Source organism: Dipodomys merriami, unplaced genomic scaffold, assembly GCF_024711535.1.
Source record: "Dipodomys merriami isolate MVZ:Mamm:240054 unplaced genomic scaffold, mDipMer1.0.p SCAF_567, whole genome shotgun sequence".
In the NCBI taxonomy this organism is placed as follows: domain Eukaryota; kingdom Metazoa; phylum Chordata; class Mammalia; order Rodentia; family Heteromyidae; genus Dipodomys; species Dipodomys merriami.
Window position 1 is genome coordinate 229,921 of NW_027206143.1, and position 17,703 is coordinate 247,623.

The 17,703-nt window shown below is 38.8% G+C and overlaps 1 pseudogene; it reads left to right on the forward strand.

Annotated features, from left to right (window-relative positions):
• Window positions 1–16,931: 16,931 nt before the first annotated feature.
• Window positions 16,932–17,031, forward strand: LOC138812357 (U6 spliceosomal RNA; annotated as a pseudogene).
• The last annotated feature ends 672 nt before the right edge of the window (window positions 17,032–17,703 follow it).

Sequence of the window (17,703 nt, forward strand, 5' to 3'; positions counted from 1 at the left end):
GCAAAAACTCAACAGAGAAACCGCAGATCTAAACAGCTGCATAGATCAACTAGACTTAACAGACATTTACCAAACATTTCACCCAGCAGCATCAGAATACACGTTCTTCTCAGCAGCACATGGAACGTTTTCTAAAATAGACCACATTTTAGGCCACAAAGCAAACTTGTCTAAATTCAGAAACATTGAAGTTATACCTTGCATTCTCTCTGACCACAAGGGAATAAAAGTAGAACTCAACACCAAAAGCCACCAAAGAAAGTCCGGTATCACATGGAGGCTCAACAACACACTGCTGAATCATGAGTGGGTCATGGAAGAGATTAGAAAGGAAATTCAAATGTTCATGCTATTCAACAAAAATGAACACACAAATTACCAGCTCCTCTGGGACACAGCAAAGGCAGTACTCAGAGGCAAGTTTATAGCTCTGAGCTCCTACATCAACAAATTGGACAGATCGGAAACTAGCAATTTAATGACACATCTAAACCTCCTTGAAAAAGAGCAGGAAGATAAACCCCAATCCAGTAGACGGAAAGAAATAATCAAAATTAAATCAGAATTAAATGAATTAGAATCCAAAAAAACTATAGAAAGAATCAACAAAACAAAGAGTTGGTTCTTCGAAAAACTTAACAAAATTGACAGACCCATAGCAAACCTTATCAGAAAAAGGAGAGAACACACCCAAATTAATAAACTCAGAGATGAGAATGGAAACATCACCACGGAAACAACCAAGATTCAGAACATTATAAGGGAATACTTCTCAAAACTTTATGCTAATAAGTTTGAGAACTTGACAGAAACGGACCTTTTCCTAGCAAATATTGACATGCCAAAACTAAACCAAGATGAGTTAAACCAGCTTAACAGGCCGATATCAAGCATTGAAATAGAAACAGCAATAAGAGACCTCCCAGCTAAGAAAAGTCCAGGACCAGATGGTTTTACAGCGGAATTTTAAAAGGCCTTCAAAGCAGAGCTCACACCAATACTCCTCCAACTCTTCAATGAAATTGAAAGAGAAAGCTCACTACCGAATACATTCTATGAAGCCATCAACACCCTCATCCCAAAACCAGGCAGGGACTCATCAAAGAAAGAGAACTATAGACCCATTTCTTTGATGAATATTGATGCAAAACTTCTCAACAAAATTTTGGCCAATCGACTTCAACAATTCATCCAAAAAATCATACACCATGATCAAACAGGATTCATTTCAGGGATGCAAAGCTGGTTCAATATACGCAAATCAATTAATATTATTCATCACATCAACAGGAGCAAGAATAAGAACCACATGGTTATCTCAATAGATGCAGAAAAAGCATTTGACAAGATCCAACACCCCTTTATGATGAAGGTTCTGGAAAAATTAGGAATCCATGGAACATTCCTCAATAAAATAAAGGCTGTATATGACAAACCTACAGCCAGCATTATACTCAATGGTGAAAAACTAAAGCCATTTCCTCTTAACTGAGGAACAAGACAAGGATGCCCACTCTCTCCACTTCTCTTCAATCTAGTATTAGAATGCCTAGCTACAGCAATAAGACAAGATGCAGACATAAAGGGGATCCAAATAGGGAAAGAAGAAATAAAACTCTCCCTCTTTGCAGATGACATGATCTTGTATTTAAAGAATCCCATAGACTCCACTCCCAAATTACTCAAGCTGATTCAAAACTTTGGCAAAGTAGCAGGTTATAAAATTAACCCCCAAAAATCAATGGCTTATCTATATGCCAACAATGAGAAAAGTGTGGCTGAAATTAGGAAAGCAACTCCATTTGTAATAGCCCCACAAAAAATAAAATACCTAGGAATTAACTTAACCAATGAAGTGAAGGACCTCTATGATGAAAACTTTAAAATCTTGAAAAAGGAAATCAACACAGAACTTAAAAAATGGCAAAACCTCCCATGCTCCTGGATTGGCAACATCAACATCGTGAAAATGGCAATACTTCCCAAGGCTATCTACAAATTCAACGCGATACCTATCAAAATTCCACCCTCATTCTTCAAGGAAATAGAGGAGGCAATCCAAAAATTCATATGGAACAATAAAAGACCCCGAATAGCAAAAACGCTCCTCAACGGAAAGAACACTGCTGGAGGAATATCAATACCAAATTTCAAACTCTACTATTAAGCCATAGTAATCAAAACAGCTTGGTATTGGCATAACAACAGACCTCAGGACCAATGGAATAGAATTGAAAACCCAGAAATGAACCTACAGACCTATAGCCATCTAATCTTCGATAAGGAAGCTAAAACAATAGAATGGAAGAAAGACAGCCTCTTCAGTAAATGGTGCTGGCAAAATTGGTTAACTACATGTAGAAAACTAAAGCTAGATCCTTATATATCACCCTGCACCAGAATCAACTCCAAATGGATCAAAGACCTTGAACTCAAAGCAGACACTCTGAAAACATTACAGGATGGAATAGGAGAAATCCTAGGTCTCCTTGGCTCAGGTCGAAATTTTCTGAATAGAGACCCAGAAGCACAACAAATCAAAGAAAGGTTGGACAAATGAGATTGCATAAGGTTGCAGAGCTTCTGCAGGGCAAATGACATAGCTGGCAAGATCAATAGAAAGCCCACCGATTGGGAGAAGATCTTTACTAGCCATACAAGGGACAAGGGTCTCATATCTAAAATATACTTGGAACTCAAAAAATTAAACCACCCAACAACAAATCCTCAAAGAAACAACTGCCCAATAAATAAGTGGTCGAAAGACTTAAAGAGAAGCTTCTCTGAAGAAGAAAGGAGAATGGCCAATAGAAGAAATGTTCAACATCCCTAGCCATAAAAGAAATGCAAATCAAAACAACATTGACATATCACCTCACTCCAGTTAGAACAGCAAAAATCAAGAACTCTAACAAAAACAGATGCTGGAGGGGATGTGGACAGAAAGGAACCTTACTTCATTGTTGGTGGGAATGTAAACTTGTTCAACCACTTTGGAAAGCAGTATGGATGTTCCTCAAAAGACTTCACATAGATCTCCCCTATGATCCAGCAATCCCACTTTTGGGCATTTACCCAAATGTTTACAAACAAGACAACACTAAAGCTACCAGCACAACTATGTTTATTGCAGCATTATTTACCATAGCTAAGATATGGAACCAACCCAGATGCCCCTCAGTAGATGAATGGATCAAGAAAATGTGGTATATATACACAATGGAATTCGATGCCTCCATCAGAAAGAATGACATTTCCCCATTTGTTAGGAAATGGAAAGGTTTGGAAAAAATTATATTAAGTGAAGTAAGCCAGGCCCAAAGAAGCATAGGTCCCATGGTTTCCTTTATTTGCAATATCTAGTATAGGTATGAGTCAAGCGGAAAAGGTCAGATAATGTGATGTTAGGAAAATGAACCCTTAAATATGTCTTTTAATGTTTTCGTTTCTTTCATGCATGTGTTTCTAACGCATTTATAAGATTATTTCTTTGTTGCTTTGTATGTCCCTCCCCCACAGTGTAACCCCCGCTTTCACTATATTTGATGTCAGTATAACATGTGGAGGAGATGGGGACAAACAAGTCGTTTAAGGATTCAGGTGGACCTGTTGCAACAATGAGAAGTACAAAATGTCATGTGAAAACGAACTTTACAATGTCTGTGTGGGGGGGGAGGGGGGTATAATTGGGTGGGGGGAGGGGGGTAAAATTGGGTGGGGGGAGGGGGGAGGCGGGGAAGGGTAGTGAAGGGTAAACAAAGGAGGAGGCTGCAAAGCTTGGTAAGAAATGTATGCATTATCCTGCCCATGTAATTGTAGCCCCTCTGTACAGTATGTTCTCAAATAAAATAAAATACAATTTAAAAAATCTGCATATCAATGTGTTCTTATTTTGTCAACTCTTAGGGCTCAATCTCAGGTGCTGGAAATGCTAGTCAGCTTAATATGCTCCAGGCTGGCATGCTGACACTTACCCATTAATGAATTGGGCTTTGTAGACTGTGAGTTCAGATGTGAGAAGCCGAGCGTGAAACATGTTTTCTTTTCTTTGAAAATGCTCGGTGACAGGTAGCATGTATAATTCAGATGCAAATCTATATGCTATGTAATAGGATGTAATAAATGTAAAAAAATGTCGTAGGTGGAAGAATTGTCATTACAATAAATGAAAAACAGATTGAATTAGTAGGGAATCATTCTAGGATAAAATTAGACACAAAAATTATAGGACGCGGATTAAGTTTAATATTTTATTAAGCATTAACAGAATAAAAATTTCATGGAAACACAAATACCTAATAATTGGTAGTAACACACGATGCATAATTTAATAATATATAGGAATATGTCTCATTCTATAAAATACATAATTATAGTAGGAATGTATGTACATATGTGATAAACAATAACAGGATATTGAGTAATTTTAATTAATGCTTTACTAATTGTTAACTGGGACACATCATTAAATGGAGACATAATTTAATGCCTAATAATTGGTAGTAATACTATCTATAATTTAATAATATGCAGACATCTCTCGTTTTGTGTATATAATATTTTTATACAACAATCTCTATCTATTTATATCTCATTCACTCCTGGGGCTCAGTGGTTGAATGTTCACCGAGGAAGCATGAAGCTCTGAGTTCGATTCCTCAGTGCACATAAACAGAAAACCCAGACGTTCTGCTGTCTTTCATTCAATTGTGTGCTAGCCTTGAGCACAAATGCTTAGGAACAGGGTCAAAGCGTATACTCAAGCCCCAGGACTGCCGCCAAAAAAAAGTAGAATGTCTTAACTGCAACTATAGAAGGGCAAGAAGGACAGGACTTCAAATACCTCATCACAGGGCAATCTAGGAGTCTGGACCTGACAGCTTCCACCTAACCTGACTTAGCCAGATGTAAACTGCTGCAACCCAGATCAATGGGTTATCCCCATCATCCTAGTTACCCTGGCTTATCCCCATATCCTGGATGCTCAGGGCCTTTAAAACTTGGCAGGAAGTCTGCTAGAATCTTTGAAATATGGCTTGAAGTGGTAGAGCTCTAGTCTTGATCAAATGTTATTAGAATAGTATCCTCATGTTTTGAGTTCAAGCCCCATGGCTAACCCCACTCCCCCCCAAAAAAACACCACACTAAACCATTAGATGTGAACTTGTGTGGTTTGTGAACTGTTCCTCCAAGAATGGTGATACTGATAAAAAGCACCCTAATTCTAATGAAAGCTTGTGGAATAGAGCTAGTTGCTGAGTCCTTCACAGGGTGCAGTTTGCTGCATCCTGCATTGGGTGCTGTGTGCTGAGTCTTTCAAAGGATGCTGTGTGCTGAGTCATGCAAAGAGTGCAATGTGCTGTGTCCTTCACAGGGTGCATTCTTTCTTCGGGTCCTTATAAGATCTCCACAACTGAGATGATTAAGCAGACAAGAATATTGAGGCTCATTTATGTCCCCATGGCAGGGACAAAGATGTATTACTGAAGACTAGTAAGTTGTCTCCTGCAGACAATTGTTTTGTTTTGTTTTTTCTCAGTCATGAACCTTGAACTCATGGTCTAGGTGCTGGCCCTTACCTCTTGGGCTTATGACTAGCGCTCTACCACGTGGAGACATGGATCCCCTTATAGCAGAGGCCACAGCCTAGGGGTCTATAGCTAAGGTTTGTCATCCTGCCTTCTCAGAAAGCTGAGATCTGGGTTCCAAACTATCCCAGACACAAAAGCCTATTATCTCCAATTATCTCCATGAGCCTATTATTTCCAATTCACCACTAAGAAACCCGAAGTGGAATCTGGGTGCTTGTTGCTCATGTCTGTCATCCTAGCTTCCCAGGAGGATGAGATCTGAGGATCATGGTTCAAAGCTAGCCTGGGCAGGAAAGTCCTTGAGACACTTAGCTCCGATGGACCCCTCAAAAAGCTGAAGTGGTGTTTGGCTCAAGTGGTAGAGCACAAGACTTGAGGAGAAGAGTTCAAGGACAGTACCTAGGCCCAGATTTCAACTCCTACAACAATAAAGAGAAGAGAGAAACAAACTAACAAACCTAAAGTAGAGGGCTGGGAATGTGTAGAGTGTAGATTGCTTTGCATATATGAATATATGAAACCCTGGGTTTGATTTCTCAGGACCATATCACTAAAAAGAAGCCTGAAGTGTCTCTGTTGCTCAAGTGGAAGAGGGGTATCCTTGTACAAGAGAAAATATGTGCAGTGCTCAGGACCTGAGTTCAACCTCCTGTGCACGCACGGGCTCACACTCACACACACACAAACACACACACACACACACACACACACACACACAGACTAGAAGTGATGCTGTTAGACAAAATGGTAAAGCACCGGGCTTCTACACTGAGCTCATGGTCAGCACCCCAGCCCTGCTTTCAACCCCCAAACATAGCCAGCCAGGGCCCAACTTGGAGAGGTCAAATGTTTCAAAACCTGAAGAGCTTAACAGTCCTAGATGACAGGAAGCTTTGTGATATCAGATATGTGCTTGGATTTCCCAAGCTTCCAGAAACCTAGGAGAGACAACATAGGCCCATCATCGTCCTCAATGAAACATTTCATGGGTTTCAGTGCCCCAGTTGTCTGCCAGAAGGACTGCTGAATTATATTGAGCACTGTATCTGAACACCGGAATATAGTCTCACAATGGCAGGATAAGTGCACAGGACTTGGCCGGCCACGGGAGGTGGCACAAATGGCTTCCTGTCAAACCAGAGCACTGGGGAAAGAAAGAGATTGGGCTAAAATTAGACCTTTATCCTGACCTTCGGAGCCCACTCACACTCATTCTCACAATCTGACACAGATGGAGCTGTTTGTTACATAGCTGTACAGAAGTGAGGCCTTTTGTCTGCCTGTCCAGACAATGAGGGAGACTTCTTCCAGCAGGCCTGGGATGCAGAGAAACCCTCAGGCTATACTGGGAACAGTGAGGGGAGCCGCAGAACATGCACTTTCATGAAATCAGTCTCTGTTATGAAATCATTTTATTGGATACAAATTTTCTAGCTTGGTGCCATTCATCGTAACTACTCTGGAGCTTCACCTATAGGAATACATACATACATATACAAAGATATGGAGGTGCAGGTTATTTTTGAGGGGGCAGGTCCTGGTGTTGAACTATGAGCCTAGGCATTGTTCCTGAGATCCTTGTGCTTAAGGGTAGTGCATTAACCTTGAGTCAAAACCACATTTCTGGGTTTTTCTGTGATCTCTTAGAAATAACATTGTCATAGACTTTCCTACGCTGGCTGGATTCAAACTCAGATTGTCTACATCTCAGACTCCTGAGGAGCTCAGATTACAATGAGAAGCCACTGGCACCTTCTTTCTTTTCTTCTTCATTTTTTAATCTGGAAACCTGACTTGTCAACATGGTCATACCAGTGTTATGAATTTATAAGTTAACTACCCAATGTCCATTATAGCTGCTTTCTCTAAGAAGGATTTTCCTTCCTCATCTTAACATCTGTTCATAGGTTTGAAACCAAAAGTGAGAAATGAGTGTCAGAGAATTTCTGTGCAAATGTCCACAGGACATGCCAGCTCTGTCAGTTAGCATTGAGCTACAGCAATTTACTGTCTCAAGATGGGAGGACCAAAAGCTAGAGCGATCCTTATATTGTCTGCCTATAAAATATCTAATAATTAGGAGTGTAGTGTGTCTCCAACCTTGAGTATCTAGAATATACTAGAAGCATCTTCATGCATCACTTTTCTAGTGTCTCTCGAGATTTAGACTCCAGGTTTGTGTGGAGATGCTCCTTGGTGAATCCCTGAGGAAAGCTGCTTAAAACCTTTTTGAGAGATAGCCCTTCAAAGTCAGCCTGAGCAGGAAGTCTGTGAGACTCTTATGTCCAATAAACCACCAGAAAACCAGAAGTGGAGCAGTGGACCAGAAGGTAGAAATGGAGCTTTGAGAGAGAAAGCCAAGCAGAAGAAACAGGCTAGACCAGGCTGGAAAGCCTGGGAGGCACTTATGTCCGATTAATGACCAGATGGATGGAAGTGGAGCTGTGGTGGTGGTAAAGCCTCAGCCTTGGGAAAAACAGCTGAGGAACGCATCATGCCCTGAGTTTAAGCCATGTGATAGCCTCAAAAACGTTTTCAAAAAGAGAAGGCCACGTTTATGAATCAGTGCCATACTTACTTATGTGTGTATATTACCTCCCTGAGTTCAAACATACTGTATGCAATGATGCTTCTCTAATTTATTTATTTATTTATTTATTTATTTATTTATTTATTTATTTATTTATTTATTTATTTATTTATTTTTCAGATATGATCCTTGCGCCTACTGCATCATCCTCTTCATGTCAGACCCATTGCTTTCTCTTCCAGGGTTCCAGGCCTGTGTCCTTATATGATGCACACTGAAGATCTCAGCAGTCTTTATTTACATTTTATTATGAGGACAATGCAGGAACAGTCACAAATCAGGCAGGGGTACACAAGATAGGGTTTCTTAGAAGTAACCAGTCTTCAGAAAATTAAACTTGAGGAAGTAAAATGGTAGCATACTTATGTAAAAACTACCATTAAGAAAAATATGAGGAGGCTGGGAATGTGGATTAGTGAGAGAGTGCTTGCATAGCATGCAAGAAGCCCTGGGTACGATTCTTCGGGAGCACATACACAGAAAAGGCCATAATTGGTGTTGTGGTTCAAGTAGCAGAGTGCTACAGACAGTGCCCAGGCCTTAAATTCAACCCAAGACCTGGCAAAGAGGTACCTAGGTAGGTAGGTAGATAGAAAGAAAGAAAGAAAGAAAGAAAGAAAGAAAGAAAGAAAGAAAGAAAGAAAGAAAGAAAGAAAGAAAGAAAGAAAGAAAGAAAGAAAGAAAGAAAGAAAGAAAGAGAAAGAAATATGATAGTTTAATCTTTGGACGTCAGGAGGAAAGAAGGGAACACTTCCCAGTCAGGAGGCCTTTTGCAGTGTGCCTTCACATAACCACAGAGCAGGAAGACTGTCTCTTTCCCACTTCTCAGGCAACCAAGGGCCCCAGAGTCAAGAGGGCAGAGCTAGGTTCTAAATCATGTGCTTGGAGACAAAATAGAAACAGTCCTGCCTCTAGTTAGTCTGGGGATTTGTATTAATTATGTGGAGAATGAAGGAAGGAGAATGGACTGGCAGAGGTAGAAGGGTCTTCAAATCTGATAGTTGGAGAGTCAAAAACCCACTCCCTAAGACCAGAGAGTAGGGTTTCTCTACTCTGTTACTCCCCTCTCCCCCACTAAACTGGCTGTCTATTGGTAACCTAAAGGTAGCCTGAGGCTCCCTTCACATGAGGGAGGAAGGTTAATTAGTCATTATTTGAAGAGGCCGAGTAAAGCCTGACCCTGGTGTAACTTTAACAAATGTTACAGGTTTTCCCCATTGCTGGTTGTGCCTGGAATAAATGAAGTGGTTTTGCAGCTCACTTCCCTGTTGAGTGTGTACGTTCTGCCTCCTAATCATGTATGCCTGGTCTCTGCACCTAGCCTGGATTTTGAAACTGTTTTCTGTCCTTCAATTACAGAGTTACACTGGAGTTCTTCCTGCTAACAGAGCTAGGGCTTGGATCCTGAGAACTTCATCTGAATCCAGGATAGGTCAATAATGGTTCTTTCCTTCTTCTATAACTCGAGTACTATAAGAACATTTAATGTGCAAGTAAATTCTCATCACCAAGGGAGATACAAGAAGCTATTGAATATCTGACCTTTCAGAAGTGGAAGTCATTTTGTCATCGATTTCCTGCCCTGGCTGGCTTCACCCTGTGATCCTGAGTCCTCAGCCTCCTGAGCTAGGGTGATGGGCATGAGCTACTTGTGCTCTGCTAGGTTCAGAACTGTAATGACATTGACAATACAAGTCAATTGCTTATCAAAAAAGGCTTGTGGAGCATAGTAAGCCTTTTAACCTTGGACCTTTAAAAACCCTGTAGGACACAATATTACAATGCTACAGTCTGAGAGGATGGACATATATATGTGCTACACTTGAACCATGAGCTCTGAGTCCAATTCTGGTGTATATCATCTTCCAAAGAATGTTCTCGTAATTAGCAAATAGGAAAAGTATTTTAATTAACCCTCACTCTTTTTCCAGTTGTGTGTCTCGAACTCTAGCCTGGGCACTGACCCTGAGCCCTTCAGCTCAAGGTGAACACTCTAGCACTTAATCCAAAATGCCAGATGGGTTCTTTTGGTGGTTCACTGGAGATAAGAATCTAACAGGCTTTCCTTTGGACTGTGGTCTTCAGCTCTCAGCCTCCCGAGAAGCTACGGTTCCACTTATGAACCACTGGCATCTGGCCTATGGTTTTAGACAGTCCTGGGCTTGATTTTAGGGCCTGGGTACTCTCTCTGAGCTTCTTTTTCTCAAGGCTAGCCACTTGAGCTACTCCATAGCTTCTGGCTTTTTCTGAGTATGTGGCACTGAAGATTCAAACCCTGGCATTCATGCATGCTGAGCAAGCACTTTACCACTAAGCCACATTTCTAGCCCCACCCTCACAATGTTATACCTCACTTGCCTATCTTCAAGAAAAGGCTTCTGAGTATAAATCATCTAAAGAAAACCCGATAGGAAGTTTCCAAAGATAAATAAGACAAAGCTCATACTTGTGAGAGACTCTAATCATGTGAATACTGTGAAAAATGCTTCCATTTAATTATGTATTATGTTTCAACACTTAATCAAATATTAATGAAAATGAGTCAATGTCCTCAATTATTGGGTATAATTTTATAATAGATGTGCAAAATGTAATAAATATTATGTGTAAAAATTACTAAATACAATAATCAATAAATAAATGAATCAAAGGAAAATAAAGTACAAAATCATTCTTTTTCTGTGGGGGTCCGGTTTTGTGGCTTGAACTCTGGGCCTGGGTGCTCTTCCTCAGCTGTTCAGCTCAAGGCTAGCACTCTACCACTTGAGCCACAGTGCCACTTCCGGATTTTTTCTTTTTGCTTATGTGGTGCTGAGGAATCGAACCCAGGGACTCAGGCATGCAAGGCAAGTGCTCTACCACTGATCCACCTGAATCATAATATGAAATTAACATACATATGTAAGTATATATATCATATATTACACATGTATAGAGATTTTTTTTTCCATTTCAGGGCCTTCATTCAGGCCCTGGGAACTCTAGCCTGAATTTCTTTCCTCATGGACAGTGAGCTTTGCCTTCACCCATGATGCAAAATAGTTATCTGGACGGTGAGCTCAAATCCTAGCAATGGCAGAAATACTGGCCCCAGTTCCAAGACACTGACATAATTTTTTAATGGAAGCAGTTATGTTTATTCAGTTCCATACTGAACATTTAAAAAAGTGTAGAATTTTGTACAGCTATTCATTCAGAGATCCTTCCCTTACCTCCAAAATGCTTCTCTGAGAACTACATTGTTTGTCTTTGTTCGTTTTTTATTGCAAAAATATTTTACAGGAGCAAGGTAATGAGTAAATTTCATATTGAGCATTGTTACCTCCTCCTTTGTTTTCCCCCTACTATACTTTCCCTCCCATCTCCACAACTACCTCCCCCTGCTTAGGTCAGTGACTTAGGTTTCATTTTTGGTTGGCACAAGGTTTGAACTCAAGTAGTAGCAAATCTTCCCTCACATTGCTACAGATTTACCAAGACCCTGAGTTCAAATCCCAGGCTAGGAAAGAAAACTAGCAGAAATTCCAAACTAGGTAGCTTTATTTTTTTTAATTTAGTTAAATAATTATATTTTCTTTATTCTTTTTCCTTTTTTTCTTTTGGCCAACCATGGGGCTTGATCTCAGGTCATGGAAACTCTGCCTCAGCTTAGATCTCTCTCGGCTTGGGTGCAGCCTCCAGAACCATAGCTGATCCTAAGATCCTAGGCCCAGGGGACTTTCTAGAAAAAAAAAACCTGGAAAGTAGAAAAAGTGGCAACCTTCAGGGGCTGGGGTTTTATTATTTTTTTCTTTGCACAATGACCATCCTGGGTTTGAATGACATGGCTGCAAAGTAGATATGACCTGCCATTGCTGATGGCTTGTGGGCTATCAGTGAAGCCATAGGATAACCTGTGAACATAGGCCCTGGGTTCAAATCCAGTCCTGACACCAATGGCAGGAGATCACAAGAGACTCATTCCTATGCATGGGAATATCCATTGAAAGAGTAGTTCATGCATCCGTCTAGTCTAAAATTGGATGCAATAGTCCTAAAATGCTGATTGATCGTAATGTATAGTTTATTAAGCATTAAAAGAATAATATTCCTTCAATGGTGGTATAATAAATACCTAAGAGTTGGTAGGAATGTAGTAGGTGTCATTCAATCATAGATAGACGGCTCTGGCACTCTTTAACAATATATATTTCTTTGTATATCACCGTCTGCCTATCCATGTATCGCTGTTTTGGCCAAAACTGGGGGTCAATCTCAGCGCGTGGGAACCACTTGACAGCTTCATTGGCTAGAGGCTCCCATGCTCAAGCTCACCCATTCATGAATTGGGCCTGCTAGGCCCTGAGATCAGATTCTAGCACTGCCAGGCATGATGGAGAACACATACATCTAAAATCTAGATTCTATGTGATAGGATGTAAACAATGTAATAAATGGTATAAGTGTCATCAGAGTCAATAAAATAAATGGTAAATAAATTAATAAAACAAGAAATAAAATGAATAAACGCGCCAAACACAATATGGACTGAACATCTGAAAAGAAGTATAAATCCTATTGTTGAGATGTATATAAGGAGTAACTTTTCCAGGACTGAGGCTTGAATTCAGTTCCCCTAGGAGGAGGGAATGGCGGGAGATACTGAGATACTTGCTTCTGGACCTAGGAAGAGTCATGGCATGCGATCTATCTCATCCTTGAATGAGTAGTTTGTGCATGATGCGAGTAGGAAATGATATGCAAGACTCATGTGGTATAGATTATTTGTAAAGAAGAGTTAATGAAGCATGACAATAATCATCACAGACATGAAATGAATGCATCAGAAAATACCCAAATATAGGTACACACAGATTGGATTCCATCACAAGTCACCATCAATCCTACTCTATACAAATATGTACTTATTTGCATTCTACCTTCTACTTATGAATGGATGACTATTGTGCTCCCCACTCTCCCCCCAGGGGGGCTCAAATTCAGGTACTGGGAAGGCCTAGCTTCTTTGTCACTCACAGGCTGTTGTGCTCATATGGACCCATTCACCATTTGGGCCTGCTAGGCCCCGAGTTAAGATCCCAGCCGTGCCAAAAGATTCATCTTGATGTAAGACACCAATGGTTGCATATGTTTTCCTTTCCTGTGCAAGTCTTGGGTCTCAGCTAGGATGAAGAATGCATGGGCCACCCTGTGGTCATGGGAATAAGTTGTTATCCATATCAGCCCAGTTATACGTGTCATTATATACATGAGAAAATACACAATAATCCATGAATAGAATACAAAATAAACACAATATGTACACTCAATGCACGATGCAGTCCCCACACGGATGTGAATATACATCCCATGTTTAAATGATGCATTGAGCACTATTTTGGCCTCCATGTGGCTCGATCTCAGTTCCTGGGAAGAGCCCATCTTCTTAGTGGCTCAAAGTCTGGTGTGATCACGTGGACCAATTGGGCAGTTGGGCCTCCTAGGACCTGAGTTCAAAGCCCAGCAATGCCAAAAATTCACCCTGATGTGAGAAGCCAGTCATTGCACCTGTTTTCCTGTGCTGTGCAAATTCTGAGTCTCAGCCAGCATGGAGAATATATAGGCAAGTGATGTCAGCTTATATTTACATAATTCATTCATCTGCAATAACAATTTGCAAGACTGGAGATGTGAAGCACTTAGACATGATTTTATTCTCGTTCATTTGGAAGATTAATCTTTAGTCAAAAGGAACGTTTAAAAATGGCTTAGAATTTATTCCTACCAGTTTTTATAAATGGCTTTGTACAATGGTATGTGATTATTTTATTTTACATAGGATGATTTTTTCTACTACCTATAAGTTTTGGAAAAAGAAGAAAACTAAAATTTACTATTTAAAGGAATATGATAGAAATAGAAGACAGATTTTATGTTTGTCAAATCTCTCATCAGTACCCATATTCAAGACTTAAAGTCATATTTCTTACTATGTTAGACAGATAGGGAAAATATATGATAAGGCAACACATGATAAGGCAACTATATTAGTGACTTTAAAATGTACCTTCTTATGTGATGAAATTTACTTTATTAGCTAATATTTGGGTTTGAATTATGGGAGGCTGATCTATTTAACACATTTCTGGAAGGCACCTACTGAACAACACAAATGGTGGGGGGTAGAATTTCTGCACTTTAATGAATGGTTGAACTTGTTTGGTATTAGTGCTGGGTACGTAAATCAACTCTATTGTAACTAGCTCCCTACACTTGAAAACCTTGTAATGTCACTATCATCTACTTGTCAAGTGTTATTTTGGTGAATATGATTTTTAAAAGTTTATTTGAAAAGGAATATACTTTCAGGAGATTAAATGTACGTTACATTGGTTTGAGAATGACATTTTTATACTACAGAACCAAGTTTTACTGAAGTACCAGTGTTTTGAAGCACTAAGGGTCTTCTCAATTAATGTTTTTCTAAATTATATTTGACCTCTAAATCAAGTTTTCCTAGTCTTGGTAGACCAATTACGATCTATCATTCCAGAAACTATTTTTTTGGCTGCACTGAAATTTTTCATTCATCATTAGGAGAAAGGTATTAAAAATAACCTTGTTCATTTGTGATTTTGTTCACTCATATGGACTGGTCATCTGTCAATTGAATGTTTGAATTACAGAACTTTCTCTCAGATTTTGTGATCTCATCTTTCATTTTAACTTGCCTTGCATTTCACAATTGATTACTGCTAATTCTTGTAAGCAATTGGGGCCCTGAAATATTATAGGAAATGAAAAATTGAGATGAGTCTTTAATTATTTTCTGTTGGCATGTTGCCTGGGCCTATGTGAGAAGTCATGCCCTTGTTATCTGATGATGCAGATAACTGGGATCTGTTATCCTAGGACCCGTGGGTCCTGCAGAAGAATAATAGCTTTTAGACATCATATCAGCAAAATTTGGGTATAATCAGTAAGAATGCTTCAGAAATATGGAGAAAAACACTTTGGGACCAGCAAGTTAAAACAATACACAGAGCATCAGACTAAAATCCCTTATAGATTAGCAGAAAACAATACTGTTATTTTACCATGTGTATTCAGAAGACCACGACGACTTAGAAGGTATCACAAGCTTATACTGAAGATATTGCATTGATACTTTTTATATTCTAATATATATTCTAAACCCAATTATTTATATTCCAATCTATTTATGGGAATAAATGTAAATATATTTGTCAAATTATCAATTCTAGTAAGATTCACTGTATGAAATTTAAAATCAGCACATATAAATATAAAATATATAAGTACATATAATATAAAAATTGTTTTGCATTGTTGTATTGTGTTTAGGGAATCAAAGGCAACTCTGTTTTAAAGTATTATTCCATTATCTCTACCTCAGTTTTTGGTAGAGTTAGACTTAAAGCTTTACCATTTGTAGACAGGCAGCCTAGAGGCAAGAGGAAACACTGTGATTAAAACATTACAAATTTAAGGTCTAATATCGAGGAGAAACATATGGACTTCTCCAGGAGCTATTGCAATATTTGGTGATAGAATGTCAGTAGTGTAAGTTCCTGCTTGGTTGGATGATAGGTCAGGACAGTAGGTAATCATGCCTATGAACAATTTTTTCACTTTCTTGGCTTTAGCTACTTTTGAAATGATACGTATAATAAACAATTATGTTTTGATAAAATACCTTCCATTCTGAACAATTCTGTCTGAACTGTTTATCTCTCTATGATCCCTTGTAACTAAGATTATTTTTGTTCCAGTAAGACAATCCATGCTGTCAAGGTAAGATATTCTGGTTGGTCTGTTCCTACATGGAAGAAAGGTAAAGGTTCAGTGTCAATGTCTAGTGCGTTGGGGTCCCTGGGTAAGGGTCACAAAATCACCAGGACACAGGGGATGCAGAGTGCAAAGAGCAATTGCCACTGCATGCTGTGCTTTATTGTTAGTGGGTATTTAAAGACTAGCAAGCATAATATTTTCCAAGATTTGGTCAGAAAACATTCACACAAAAGATTTCCACAGATACATTTTTACTTAACCTATGAGAGAATGTCTAGGTATATTATTATCTAAACTATTTTAGAGCAAGCTCAAACCACTTCTCCAATCTCAGGAAAATGCTTGACCAGCTGTTCATCTATGCTTAAGCAAGCAGAAGAGCCACTTCCTCAGCTCCCAGGAGTCTGTGACATGTTTTGAGAAAGGGAGAGGGAACATTTTCCCTCTGTAGCCTGGCGTTCCAAGAGCTTTCCTAATCCCAAACACAGTCCTCAGATAATCCCGAGGCTGGAGCCTGCATCATTCTGCCCCCTCAACATAGACCCTGAGTCTTCACAGTTCAGGTAGACATTTGTCCCAGCAAGAGCTCATTTGGGAAATTTTAAGCTGCAGAAAGTTAGAAGTAGCTCTTAAGCAAGGCTTACTTTGAATCCATTAGCTCCACAAAGCTAACTCAGTTGATAAATAAGTACTTGAAAAGCCACCACCTTTGGACTTAGCTGTAAAGGCTTCAAAGTATGATCAAATTTAAAATGAAAATGACAAAATAGTCATTGACAAAAAAATTGTAAATGTGAGCAATCGACCGAACTATATAAGTTTTTTTCCACTGTACTTAGAGAAATAAGATCAATAGCATTTTTAGGAACAATAAGGGTTCCTTGTTACAAATAGGCAACCATGGATAAATGCCTGTATAAAGATTGTATCATTACTTACTTAAATTTAGAGGATACTACATGCTTCAGCAGCAGGTCTACCCAAATTACAACAATACAGAGATTAACATGGCACTTGCACAAGGATGATATGAAAATTTGTGAAGTATTCCATATTTTTCATTCTTCTGATGCAAGATATGAAAAACAGTTATTAAAAAGTTGATTACAAAAATACAAGTGTAACAATACATGTAATTCATAGAATTAAAGGTTAGTTTGACATCAGTGTATTAAATTTTCACCTTAGAAAGGCCTTTACATAGTATAACCTTTACAAAACTTGAAATTAGATAATATTGCCATTTTATCCCAAAGAAATAAAATAATATAAGAAACTACGAAAAAAAGGAGTCTTAAAATTCTTCTATGTGGAATGCAATCTGAAAGGTCACATTTATCAATGAATCCATACATTATATAACAATGTAGAATTCAAAGTATTATATCTAGGAGAGAATGAAATAGATTATGGATATTACACAAACATAGATATTCTTTTTTCAGAAAAGCACCCGGAACATCTTTAGTTTCTATACTATTCATTTCAACAGATAAGTTAAAATTATTTCTGATTTAAAGAATCACAAACTCTGCAGAAATCATTATAGATGTATACAAACATCTCTTGAATACATTTTGATATCAAAGTCATGCAATTCACTTGGAAGTATACCATGGAATACATAAATATTTATTGTAAGATATTGCTGCTGCTTTGCATTGTGAAAAAAATTTGTAGGGACACCAAAGATGGACTGGCATTTTTGAAATTTAAGAAATCAAACCATTA